This window comes from Dendropsophus ebraccatus, chromosome 2, assembly GCF_027789765.1.
Source record: "Dendropsophus ebraccatus isolate aDenEbr1 chromosome 2, aDenEbr1.pat, whole genome shotgun sequence".
Taxonomy (NCBI): domain Eukaryota; kingdom Metazoa; phylum Chordata; class Amphibia; order Anura; family Hylidae; genus Dendropsophus; species Dendropsophus ebraccatus.
This window is the reverse complement of record NC_091455.1, coordinates 142,766,840-142,779,993: the sequence shown is the minus strand read 5'-3', so window position 1 is coordinate 142,779,993 and position 13,154 is coordinate 142,766,840. Positions and strand designations below refer to the sequence as shown.

General features: G+C 43.3%; 1 non-coding gene across 1 annotated transcript; it reads right to left on the bottom strand.

Annotated features, from left to right (window-relative positions):
- Positions 1 to 7,675: 7,675 nt before the first annotated feature.
- LOC138785090 (U2 spliceosomal RNA) lies at positions 7,676 to 7,866 on the bottom strand. The gene has a single exon (XR_011362063.1). It is a non-coding gene; the product is annotated as a U2 spliceosomal RNA (small nuclear RNA).
- Positions 7,867 to 13,154: the final 5,288 nt, after the last annotated feature.

Below are 13,154 nucleotides of genomic sequence, written 5' to 3'. Positions count from 1 at the left end.
TTGATGTGTCCAACTCCTGAGGAGATAGGCCTGTCTCCAGCCAGCACACTGCACTGTTGAGTGGCATTACCCTGAAACAGCTGTCTGCTGCCTGAGGTGTCCTTTCCTACAGGAAACAATATTGCACCTCTTTTTGCAGTGTCCATTTGCCCTGGGCCTGTTGGAGACCCTGGAATACAAAGTCAGAAGCCAGGAGCAGCCTATCACATCAGTAGCTTTCAATAAAGCTTTGAGCCTCTAATTTACTCCCTTTCCCCCAGCTCCACATGTCCCTATATACCCATCACTTTATTAGTATGTTGTATTGCAGAGTGTGCAATGTATAGAGTAGGGCCTGTAGCCATGTACTGTCTGTTGTTTTCTTGTGCTGCAAGGTAAGGCTAGGTTCACACTGTGTTTTTGCAATCCGTTTTTTGAAAGAAAAAAAAAATGCATTTGTGTGCATCCGTTTTGATTGGTTTTTCCATTGACTTCAATTGTAAAAAAATCGGATCAAAACGGATCCGTTTTTGTTTTTACGGACACAAAAACGTAGCTGACACTACTTTTGTGTCAGTTATAAAAACGGTTCCGTTTTGATCCTTTTTTTTACAATGGAAGTCAATGGAAAAACGGATGTACACAAATGCATCTGTTTTTTCCATCTTTTTTTTTTTTTTTTTAAATGGATGAAAAAAACGTATTGCAAAAAGACAGTGTGAACCTAGCCTAAGAAAGTTATTTATTGTACTGTTTTCTCAGCCTGGGCTGCATCACAGTACACATCATGTATTGTTTGATGACTGTAAATAAAGCCTATTTTCAATAAAATAAAATAAATATTTCTGGCTTGGCATATCTCCCCAGTAATGTTCTAGGACTACTAGTTGTAGGGAAACCCTGACTTGAAGGCAAAACTACCACTAAAAGATCAGAGAGCAGCTTTGCCGCCTTCCCAGAATTCCCGTTGGAACATGAATGGCTTGTAAACATCTTTATGATACTCTCCTTCAGGTATATTATCAAACTGCTATAATTTATTGACCCCCTTGAGAAAGCGGAAGTACGCGAAACGTACGTCGGGGTTTGCGACATCATTGCCATGGGTAAGCACGTGTCTTGATTCAGGCTTATAACCTATTATAGGTTGGGTATATTTATGCCTAGGAAGCCTGGGAGGCTATGTGGGTATGCTACATAGGTGTTAACAGTGATCTCCATGCTTACCATTATTGATGTACACTAATATGATTTTTTAAGTACTGTGGCAATGAGTTGCTTTTTTCTATTGGATTTTCCTTGCACTATATGTAATTTTTGGTGTAGATTTTAAATCATGCTAATAAACTTCATGCAATATTTTGTATCATAGCCTTTTTTTGTATGTGTAAATGACAGTTTTAATTTTTGCAATTTAGTTTTTTCCTCCTTGTGTATATAAGCGCATGCATTTTTCCACCTAGATACCCAGACCCAATTTTTAGAGATTTGATGCGAACAAAAATGTGCAATTTTGCAACTTTTTTTTTTTACACACATACTAGAAGTTCCCCTGGGGGACTTCTAGTATTACTACACTGATCTCGCGTAGGGATCTATGCAGTATAGATATACTGCATAGATCCATGAGATCTGTGCTCTATAGCTTTCGGCTGCTGCAGCCGTAAGCAACACAGTGCAGAGCCAAGATCAGCGCCATTACGGCACAGACCCCAGATGGGTGAGCATATGGGGATTGCCCCTTCTCGATTGCGTTGCAGGGAGAGGGGGGGCGATCCGCCCACTAGATTACCAGGGAAGGCGGACATCAAGTATTTTGATGCATCTGTCAACTTTGACAGCAGTATCTAAATACTTAATTAGGGCGCATGGCGATTGGACCGTGCCTGCTAATAGCCGCGATCCCGGGCTGCATAAAGCACCCGTTATTGGGGCAGTTCAGAGCGTGGTCGCTGTGCAACCCTCCTTCTGAACTCCTCTAGTGGCACCAGGACGTTCAGTGACGTCCTGGTGCAGCTAGAGGTTAAACAGTTAACCCCCAGATTGTGCAGACAAAACATTTTTGATGTTTATGGAGTTTGAAAGGTTATGAAAAATGACCATGTTTACATGTCAAGAGCAGTCAGCTTAGTTATGCTTTCCCTTTACATAGTTGGTTTAGTAGAATATAATGTAATAAAGAGCACAAACAGAATGTTAACTACATTATTCATTACTAGCTTCTTATCTTATTAACAAGTTTATTTTTTCTGCTGTAGACAGTCATGTTTTAACATGTCATTGCTGAACTATTCCTGTACGTTTATTTCAGATCAATGACTGAAACAGGAAGCAGATAAAGGGGTAGAGTAATTGGCAAGTTACACATAATAACATAAACACTGTAAAAGGAAATGGGTCAGTATGTAGAAGGAAATAGAGCTTGCAAAGGAAACAAGGTATCTGTGCTAGAGAACATCTCACTGACTACCATGTTTCCCCTGAAAATAAGGCAGTGCCCTATTAATTTTTGTTCCCAAAGTCTCTTATTTTCGCGGGTGTCTTATTTCTTGTGAGCGGCAAGGAAGTTAGACGGAGGGCTGAGCAGCGTGGGAGGGAGAGGAGGGCTTAGCGGCACAGAAGGGACACAGAGGGCGGAGCTGCACTAATTTGGCCTGATTCTGCAGATAATCACTCTGTGTAATAAGGCCTTAAAACCCAATAAAAACTTACAACGCAACATTGAAAATCTGCACAGTGCAAATAGAATAGATTTGGGGCTTTTATTATTTATTTTCATGACAATGACTCTTTAAGACCATTTTGATAACTTTACACTGATGGCCCAGATTTACAAAGTCTGTCTAATTCCTGACAGTAAACATGCTAGTTTTCTGATGTACAAAGGTCACAAACTATATAGTTATAATCGCCATTTTACATAAACAACTATGTTTATTTATGGTGCGTTTACACGTAACGATTATCGTACGAATTTGCGCGATAACGATCGAATTCGAACGATAATCGTATGTGTAAACGCAGCGAACGATCAAACGACGAACGATACATCGCTCATTTTGATCTTTCAACATGTTATCAAATCGTCGTTCGTAAAAAATTCGCAAATCGTTTCGTGTGAACAGTCGTTCGCTGATTTAACCAATGTTTGAGATAGGCTTAAGCGTTCGCAAAACGAATTTTCCATACGATATATTGTACCGTCTAAACGCTGCTCGTTATGAAAAAAAAAATCGTTACTCCGACATTGTTAATCGTACGATCGGGTACGATCGGGCCAATTATCGTTATGTGTAAACGCACCATTATACTGAGTAATTTCATTATTACCACAGATGTATAAAACCTTTCAATGCCTACCATTTTGCCTTTACTAACATCTGTGAAAGAATGGGTCATTCTAAAGGTCTCACTGAATTTCCGCATGGTACTGCATTAGTTAGTTATCCCATGCTGGGTCTTCTACTTAGCAGAACATGTAAAGTTACAGAGGGGAGTCGTCTAGTGCTAAAGCACACCAACCTCAGATTCAATAAGTGCAGGGTTCCAAACCTTATGTAGCAATAAAATCAGCACAAACCCTGTGCACCATGACGTGCGTTACCATTTGTATGCAGGCCTTAAATCACCAAGCACAGTGCCAAGCAGTGGCAGATTAAGTGCACCATAACTAAGTAAGCATTCACAGTATAGGATAAGTAACGTTAAACAAGGTGTAAGGAAAGTTAAAAAAAAAAAAAAGGTTCATAAAGCACTGTGCACAGTAGTTATTTTTCTAAATGACTTCTGTGAAGCTTAAAAATCTTGGTGGTGTCCCCTCTGCTTGTAACTGCATTAGGAGACAAACTTCCTACTCCATCCCCATTGCACCCATCTCCATCATGAGCCCCAGCGCTTCCTCATACAAACTGCTACAATGGTCCATGTGTTCTTTTGTGCCCCCTCCCCTCAGATGCCCACGCCTACTCCAGACTGCTCACCCTGCCCTAACCCTAGGCGGCTTCTGAAGATTGACACGTTAAAATCTGGAATGGTAGAGTGGTGAAAAGCATGCCACCATTAAACTGAAGCATTGAAAATATATTCTATGGGATTAGATATCATGGTTCTAGAAGTCTAGATTTGGACTACCAGTCATACCCATTTAATACTTCAGTATACCAAGACATTGAGTACAATTGTATGCACAAGTGCTTCAGTGTTTCCTGATCAACCTTTGCGTCATCCTCAAGTATCAGTAACAGGCAGTCTGCAAACCAGTATAGGCTTTTGTATTAGACCCTCTGTGGCCGCCGTATTATCACCCACTGTGTAAAGCTTATTCACCTTAACCACAGGAACAGCCTCTGGGACCTGAAGAAACTGAAGTTTAACTACAATAAGGCTGGTGCTACATGGCGACTCCTGGTCAAGGAAGTGAATGGGGTCACGCTGTGACCCACAGGTGGCCGTGACCCTGCAGCTGCAGAAAATCTATTGACCCAATTCACTTGTATTAGTAAAGGGTTTTTGCGACAGGCAATGCAACACAGTGCTTCGTAGTGGTGTGTCCGAGAATTGCTGTGTAGCCCCTGTCTAACTAGCTATTCTTCTGTTACTGTGTGAACACTGCCTCTAACATTACTACACTGGCTCTGCACCCTAACTAGTAATGAGCGAACATGATGCTTATTGCACCTGTTTGCCAAACTTGCGAAAAATTGTGAACGTACGCAACTGCGTAATTTATGCTTTGCACTTGATGAACTGGTACACATGTGTACCTCTAGACCGAAACGTATGCACTCTGCGTGTGTACGCAACTGCGTAATTGAGGCTTTGCACCTGATAATCTGTACGCATGTGCGTAGACCGAAATGTACACTTCTACTGTACATTCGGTATTTGTTCATAAATGTTCAGCAAACACAAACCTATCACGATAATTTTTTTTTAATTCGTCTTCAGGATCCGATCCGAACCAAACGTTGTGATGTTCTATAATCACTAACCATAACACATTCATCCCCACCACGCTTGCTATCTGAGGGGCTTTTCTACCCCCACATGCCAGACATGTCTTATATCACGATGCAATGTTTCTGTCAGCAAACACATTTACACTGGTCACTGACCTAAGTGTTATGAAAGATAAAAACAGCACTTTTTTTTTTTTACTGAAAATAGGCTGCAAGTCACTTTCTCTTGCATTCGACTCCACAACAAACATTGCATTGATTCGCTTTTTCTAGGGTTGAGATGGTTGGCATATAAAAAATTTTACTCTAATTTAAAAGGATCTGTTTTAAACCATCTTCAACTAGCTTTACTATTCAGGACAATGGGGGACATTTATTATGTGGCACAGCAACCATTTTCTGTCGCAGAGATCCCACTTGCACATAAATCATCTATTTGCAAAATATTGTTTTGCGAATAATTTATACGCAAGTGGTCTCTGGCCAGAGAGGTGGTGAGCGGGAGTAATGTAGGTGTGGCAGCATGCAGCTGAACGCGGCCTCTGCGTGTGTGCCCCATTTCCACTGGAAAAATGTTAAAGGGGAACTCCGGATAAAGAAAACTTAAGTATATTAAAGTTATATAAATGTGTCTATATAATGTATTACCATATCTGTGCGGTTCTGCCACACTGGTAGCTGTTTGAAATCGAGGAAGTGAAGAAAAATGGCCTCTGTGCCAATCCACATTGTTTCCTGCGCCCTCTGCTATCCCACCATAGGAGACACATATTCCATGCCTCTGTCTCACATTGTGTGTGTTTGCTGAGATCAGGCTGATGATGCAGACAGGAGGCTTGGCTGGCTGAGTGATTCACTATCTCTGACAGCCAGAAGCAGATGTTGCACTGATTTCGCTGATTGTGCAGAAGTGTGCAGTGAAATTAGGGCTGTGTTCACTCATGTTGGAGTGTCATTACAGTACTGCAACGTATTCACAAAAATGGTGCAGTAACACAAGTAAATAGTAACATAGTAAATAAGGTTGAAAGAAGACAAGAGTCCATCAGGTTCAACCTAGGAAAATCCTACTGTGTTGTTCCAGGAAGGCGAAAAACCCCTATGGGGCAAAAGACAAACGCCCCACCACAGGGAGAAACTCCCCCCCCCTCCCCCGACTGCAATGGCAACCAGAACAATCCCCGGATCAACGTATCACCAGAAATCTAATGCCCATAACTTGTAATATTATATTGTTCAAGAAAAGCATCCAGGCCTCCCTTGAACTTATTTAATGAATCAGCCATGATGCTAATGATGATGCTAAAGGGCAGAGAGGATCACAGCCGTATTGTGGGGCTCAACTTCAAAGATAACAGATTCTTGATCATAATATGTGCGTGGAAATGAAAAGAAAAAAAAATTCAAAAAGTTCTTTACTTTATTCCAATATCAGTATTACAGATAGAGAATACAGCGTGCTGTGTGGGTTGGTGGAACAACAATGAAATGATAACGTACTGCAAATAATTCAGTAACACAATGGAACTGCAATGTGTGAACACAGCCTAGATGTTCTGCAACAGATTTGGGCGGGGAATGGGAAGGGTGGGGGACTGTGATGAACAGCTGAGAGAAAGCATTGCATTCTGGAACCTGTAATACTGTGTACAACTGCTCAACCAGGAAGTGCAGAAACACAAAACTGAACAAAGACCCCCCAAACAAATGTATTTTTGGTAGTTTCAAAACTGGGATAGATAGGTAAGTAATGCTTTATGCTTCTGCAGAAGTTTCATTTTTTTTAAACCTCTCCCCTTTAAGGAAACCTACACCATCTCTCTGTACCAGCTGGTGTAGGTTTCACTTTGTGTGCGCAGATGGGCTCCGGTGTTTACAGGATTTATGTAGAGGCTTTGCACCTCTACATAAATCCTCAGAGCCTCGGCACTACAGGGACATTTTTAAACCCAGCACAAAAAACCCTGGACTTAATAAACGTCCCCTATAGTGTACGTAACTCACAAAAATATTAATATTTTTGTGTTATATAAATATGAATAATGTTGTAACCAGTTGCTTTTAAGAAATCCTGTGCATTGGAAAAGAGTACATCAATAATTCATTGTGGAGGTAGTTTGAGATCATCATTTTTATGGCCAAGCAGAACAGCTGTTATTGTATTACATTATGGGGTGTTAGATGTTTTTACTAGTTTTATTTCAGAATAATCTTGCACGAATATTTATCTATTTTGTATAAGAGCATTTGGGAATGTAGCCTATTGCACATTATTAATTGATTACTTTACTAAGGCCTTATTCACACATCCCGTAAAATTGTCCGTGGTTGCAGATCCACAACCACAGACAATTTTAAGACCCATTAAATCCTATTTGTGCATTAACACCATCAATGCCGTGATTCTTGCCGCGAAAAAATAGGACAGGTCATAGTGCGGATGGCAACATGGATGCCTCCCCTCACTCCTGTTACCGTTCCCATCCCCCTCATTCCTGTCACCCGCTCCCATCTCCCCCACTCCTGTCACCCCCGCTTCTGTCACCCTCTTCCATCTCTCCTGTGCTCCTATCACCACTTGTCTGACCCCCACGCCTGCGCATTTAAACAGATGCAAGATGTTTTTCATGGAGCGGACAAAATCGTGCTCCGTGAAAAACACTGGACATGTAAATCTATTTCCTATTCCACACCCACTGCAGTCTTGTTTTTTTTTTGTTGTCATTGTATTTTTTTTTTTTTTGTGCACTGAACCTGGAAGCACTACAATACCAGGTCAATGCTTAGAGAGGACAGCGCAAGCTCTTTTAACATCTCCCTGTTCTAAAAATCCATTTAATATATGGTCCCCAGATAGGGGATGTATCAGATATCAAACTGATAAGAACAGATACTACACTTGATCTTAGCCAAAAGACAGAGAAGCGATCATTGTATGTATTTTAAGATGCTTGGTAAAAATCCTTGGGGGAGATTTATATAGACTGGCCTAATTGTACATGGGTCTTAAATAAAGCCCTGCCCCTAATTACCAATCTGGTGGGACCCGTGCCTGCTGCAGGCTTGTGCAGAAATCTTTCCCTGCTCTGGAGCAGATATAGATTTTTGCATGGTTTATGAGTACGGCCACGCCTCCTCCATACCTTGCCCCACCTCCCTGCCCACCCATAACACATGCTGGGCTTATAGCTGTTATACACCTGGAAAGTTAAAGGGGTAGTGCGGCGCTAAACAATTATTCACAAAATAACACACATTACAAAGTTATACAACTTTGTAATGCGTGTTATGTATGTGAATCGCCCCCTTCCCTGTGTTCCCCCCACCCACGCTAGATCCGGAAGTGTTGGTGCATTATACTCACCGCGTCTCGTGTCGACCCCCATCCGCCATCTTGGGACAATGATGTAGTCTTCGGGAGGCCGGCCGAACCGCTCCATCCGTCCTTCATGCCGGCCCCCTTTGCTGCGATTGGCTGAACACAGTTATGCTCAGTCAATCGCGGTTGAGCTGCTGATGACGTAGGAGAGGGGGGCCGGCATGAGGGACAGATGGAGCGGTTAAGCCGGCCTCCCGAAGACTACGTCATTGTCCCAAGATAGCGGACAGGGGTCGACACGAGATGCGGTGAGTATAATGCACCACACTTCCGGGTCTAGCGTGGGTGGGGGGGAACACGGGGAAGGGGGCCATTCACATACATAACATACATTACAAAGTTGTATAACTTTGTAATGTATGTTATTTTGTGAATAATTGTTTAGCACCGCACTACCCCTTTAAGAATCTGCGCCTCCTCCATAGTGTACAGGGGAGAATTTTTCATAAATGTGCCCCTATGATTTCTATATGGAGTAGTGAGCCATTGTGTGTGAAATGTAAATACAAATCTCTGACAATACTTTGTTTGGTATTAGACATATATAAATATGCACTAGCATCCACTTTGACTATTGTGTATAATGAATAGGGACATGTAGAGACTAAAGCCCCTATTACGCAGGAAGCAAACGAGTGCTGTCAGCGTGATTGCTAGATCGACCGGGCAGCCCATAGCAGATAGCAGCGGTTCTGCTACTGCCACTCCTATTCCACGGAGTGATGGCAGCAGATCATTGCTATATTAGTTGTTTGTCTTTCAACATGTTGAAAGACAAACAACTGCAACCATCAGCCGACATCGTTCATGTCGGCTGATCGTTGCCTTCTATTACACAAGACGATTATACAATCATACAACGATAATACGGCCGATAATCGTTTCGTGTAATAGGGCCTTAAAGGGGTAGTGCGGCGGTAAAGAATTATTCACAGAATAACATACATTACAAAGTTATACAACTTTGTAATGTATGTTATGTCTGTGAATGGCCCCCTTCCCCGTGTCCCACCACCCCCACCCGTATAACCTAAAGTGTGGTGCGCTATACATTACCTGTCACGTGCCGACCCCGTCTCCGATCTTCAGTCAGTGATGTCTTCTTCGGGCGGCGAACAGCTCCGACTGTTCCGAATGCCGGCCGCCCTCTGCAGCGTCATCCGATGCTCAGCCGCGATTGGCTGAGCATAACTGTGCTCAGCCAATCGCGGCTGAGCATCGGATGATGCTGCAGAGGGCGGCCGGCATTCGGAACAGTCGGAGCTGTTCGCCGGCAGGCCGAAGAAGACGTCACTGACTGAAGATCGGAGACGGGGGTCGGCACGTGACAGGTAATGTATAGCGCACCACACTTCCGGGTACACGGGTGGGGGTGGTGGGACACGGGGAAGGGGGCCATTCACAGACATAACATACATTACAAAGTTGTATAACTGTTATAATTCTTTACTGCCGCACTACCCCTTTAAGGGTCCATTTACACCGAAAGATTATCTGACAGATTATCTGCCAACGATTTGAAGCCAAAGCCAGGAATGGATTTGAAAAGAGGAGAAATCTCAGGCTCTCCTTTATGACCTGATCTCTGTTTATAGTCTGTTTCTGGCTTTGGCTTCAAATCTTTGGCAGATAATCTTTCAGATAATCTTTCTGTGTAAATGGACCCTAATACATAAGTGAGACACAGAAAAGGATTTCTTACCTTTAAATAGAGTAACATACTAAATTTTCAGTTTTACATTCTCATTCCTTTTTAATTAGTGGCAGCTCCAGAAAACTTTAAATGTAGTCCTTGGAGTCCTATAACTCATTAAAGATACCAAAAATAGTTACAAATCTAGTTGCTGATGATGTAGTTGTGATCTAATACAATCCTTATTAGTAATTTAACCCCTTAGTGACCACCCATACATGTTTTAATAGCCTTTACTTAGGGGTTTTATGCTAGGCTGCCACCATTTGTTCTTCTTATAGGGCTATTTAAAAAGTAACTCCCTTTTTTATACTAGCAGCCCTCCACACCATCACCAATATTACGTGCTGCACATTCCCAATCTACCTTTATAAAATTGTCTTGCATAAAAAACACTTTATATAATTGATGTGCTGTGTCACCAAGGTGGGAGTCCCCACTCCTCTTCTAGGTCCAGCACCGTATTTTTTGAAGCAGCCCATTCCAGCGTATTCCAATCATGTTCAATGGGTTACAGTCCAGTTAATTTGAGGGCTAAGGCAGTGTGGGAATTCATTGATGTGTTCTTTCAACCATTCCGTATTGATCCAAGCCTGATGACATTGTCCTGTTGAAATTTTGCTCTGTGGTCAGGGAAGGGACGATGAAATAAATACACCTTTTTCTAATCCATTGGAGTGCTGCAGGGGAATTATTTTTAAATATACAGCGGGTAACAGGGCCAGACTGGGAATAAAATTCAGCCCTGGCATTGGAGAGCGTAGAGGCCCACTTGCTGTCTGGTTTATGTTAATTATGTTTAAAGGGGTTTTCAGATTTAACCTTACTTGTCTCCTATCCACAAGATCTCTAGATCTGCGCCCGTCTCTTTTGTTATGAATGGAGCTGCGGGTTGGTGCTTGTGACCTGCAGCTCTATTCATTCACTATGGAGCCACCAGAAAAAGTATAGTGCTGAGCTTGGCTTTCTCCAGCTGCTCCACAGAGAATAAATGGAGCTGCAAGTCACAAGGCGACCTGCAGCTCCATTCATAACAAAGGAGTTGGGGCACCGATCTAGAGATCCCCGGAGATCAGAATCTCATATTTGTCCCCTATACTGTGGATAGAGGACAAGTGAGTTTAAACCGGAAAACCCCTTTAGGGTGTGTTCACACTTAGCAAGTTTTCAGCAGATTTTACCACAATGGTCTAATGGTCCTCCCTTTTATGAATGTAGTAACCAATATGTTTAAAGGAGAAGCTCGGCCAAAAGTATTCTTTAAGATGTTATTACATAAGGAAAGTTAGATAAATTTCTAATATACGCTTATTATGCGAAATGCACATATTCTCCTTTTTTTCCTCAATTTAGTAGATCATGCAGACTTCAATTTCTCTAAAAAACCGAGACATCACGAATCAGGGCAGAGCTGGGTGTAATTCCTATAAAGCTACCAGCAGGGGGCGCAGTATATGGAAAACTTACATTGGCCACCCCCCCACCCACAAACACACACCTTTCATACCTGGCTGACCCCCGCACCTGTCTATTCCTCCGGCCGCCCCCGCACCTGTCTATTCCTCCGGCCGCCCCCGCACCTGTCCATGGCTCCGGCCGCCCCCGCACCTGTCCATGGCTCCGGCCACCCCCCGCACCTGTCCATGGCTCCGGGCGCCCACCCCCTCCCCTGTAGTCAATGACTCTCCCCGCTGCCCGGCCCTGTGTGCGGCGTGTCTCCCTCCCCCTGTCTCTCTCCCGCTGCTTTCAATGACTGTGCGGCTGGAGAGAGACAGCAGGGGCTCTTTTACATGCTATAACTCACACCCCTCATTGTCAAAGCGAAAAAAAAATAAATCTTGTTAACTATACAACATGGTATAATATATAGTGCAGCGACACCTGTGTTATATTTTTGGCCTATCTATGGGATGTGTAATATGGTAATTTATTGTGTGCTGCTTAGCTTGAGCTGCTGCACAGTACATTGTATGTGTGTTAAAGATAACTGGTTGTTAATAAAACTACTTCAGTCCAATCATGCAATGTTATGATTTGAATTGGCTGAGGGGACTTTTCTGCCCATTTTTACTGTCACAGACGCCTGATGGACGGCACAGCTCCCCAGTACATCTCAGAACATCTACTGGTAAGTGTTACTGGTACACACCACACACAGGACAGCGGAGAGAAACACTGATCATGTGGGAGAGACTGGTCATGTTAGGGGGCTCTGTAACTAGCTGACATTTATCAGCCTTATCTGTACAGGACATAGAGGACATTAGTAATGGCGGCCATGGAGATCTGTAAGAAAAAAACTGTCATCTCAAAGACACGGCCATATAACACTACAGGTTACAGGCTACTGCCATTTAGATCATACATAGCTCTCTAATCTGGACCGTAGAGTAATATGGGGTTGTCTGCAGCCTCCTCAACAACAGATTGTGCTGCTCTACACAGAATGTCCATTACAACGTATAGAGTAGATTTATCAAGCAGTCTTACAGTAGCAATGTTCTCCGTTGCCATAGCAATCAATCACAGCTTAGCTTTAATATTTTCATGAGCTCTACTTAAATGAAAGCTGAGCTGGGATTGGTTGCTATGGGCGACAGAGGTCCAAAATAGGGGGCTGTTGCGGGCCTGGACTGGGAAGGGTGCCGGGAGGGTCCTTATTTGGGGGCTGTGGGGGGCCTGGGCTGGGAAGGGTGCTGAGAGGGTCCGCATTAGGGGGCTGTGGGGGGGCCTGGGCTGGGAAGGGTGCCGGAAGGGTCCTTGTTAGGGAGCTGGGGCGGGCCTGGGCTCGGAAGAAGAGGAAGAAGAAGATTGGGGCAGGCCTGGGCTTGGAAGGGCGCTGGCAGGGTCCATGTTACGCTAGGTTCACACTGCATTTTCAGCATCCGTTTAACGGATCAATTTTTTGCAAAAAACGGATTGCAAAAAACGGACGCATTTGTGTGCATCCGTTTTTGATCCTTTATTCCATTGACTTCCATTATAGAAAAAAAACGGATCCAAACGAGTGCGTTTTTTTTGACGCACAATGGTACTGTTGACACTACTTTTTTGACCGTTTAAAAAAACGGATCCGTTAAACGGATGCTGAAAACGCAGTGTGAACCTAGCCTTAGGGGGTTGGGGCAGGGCTGGGAAGGGCTCT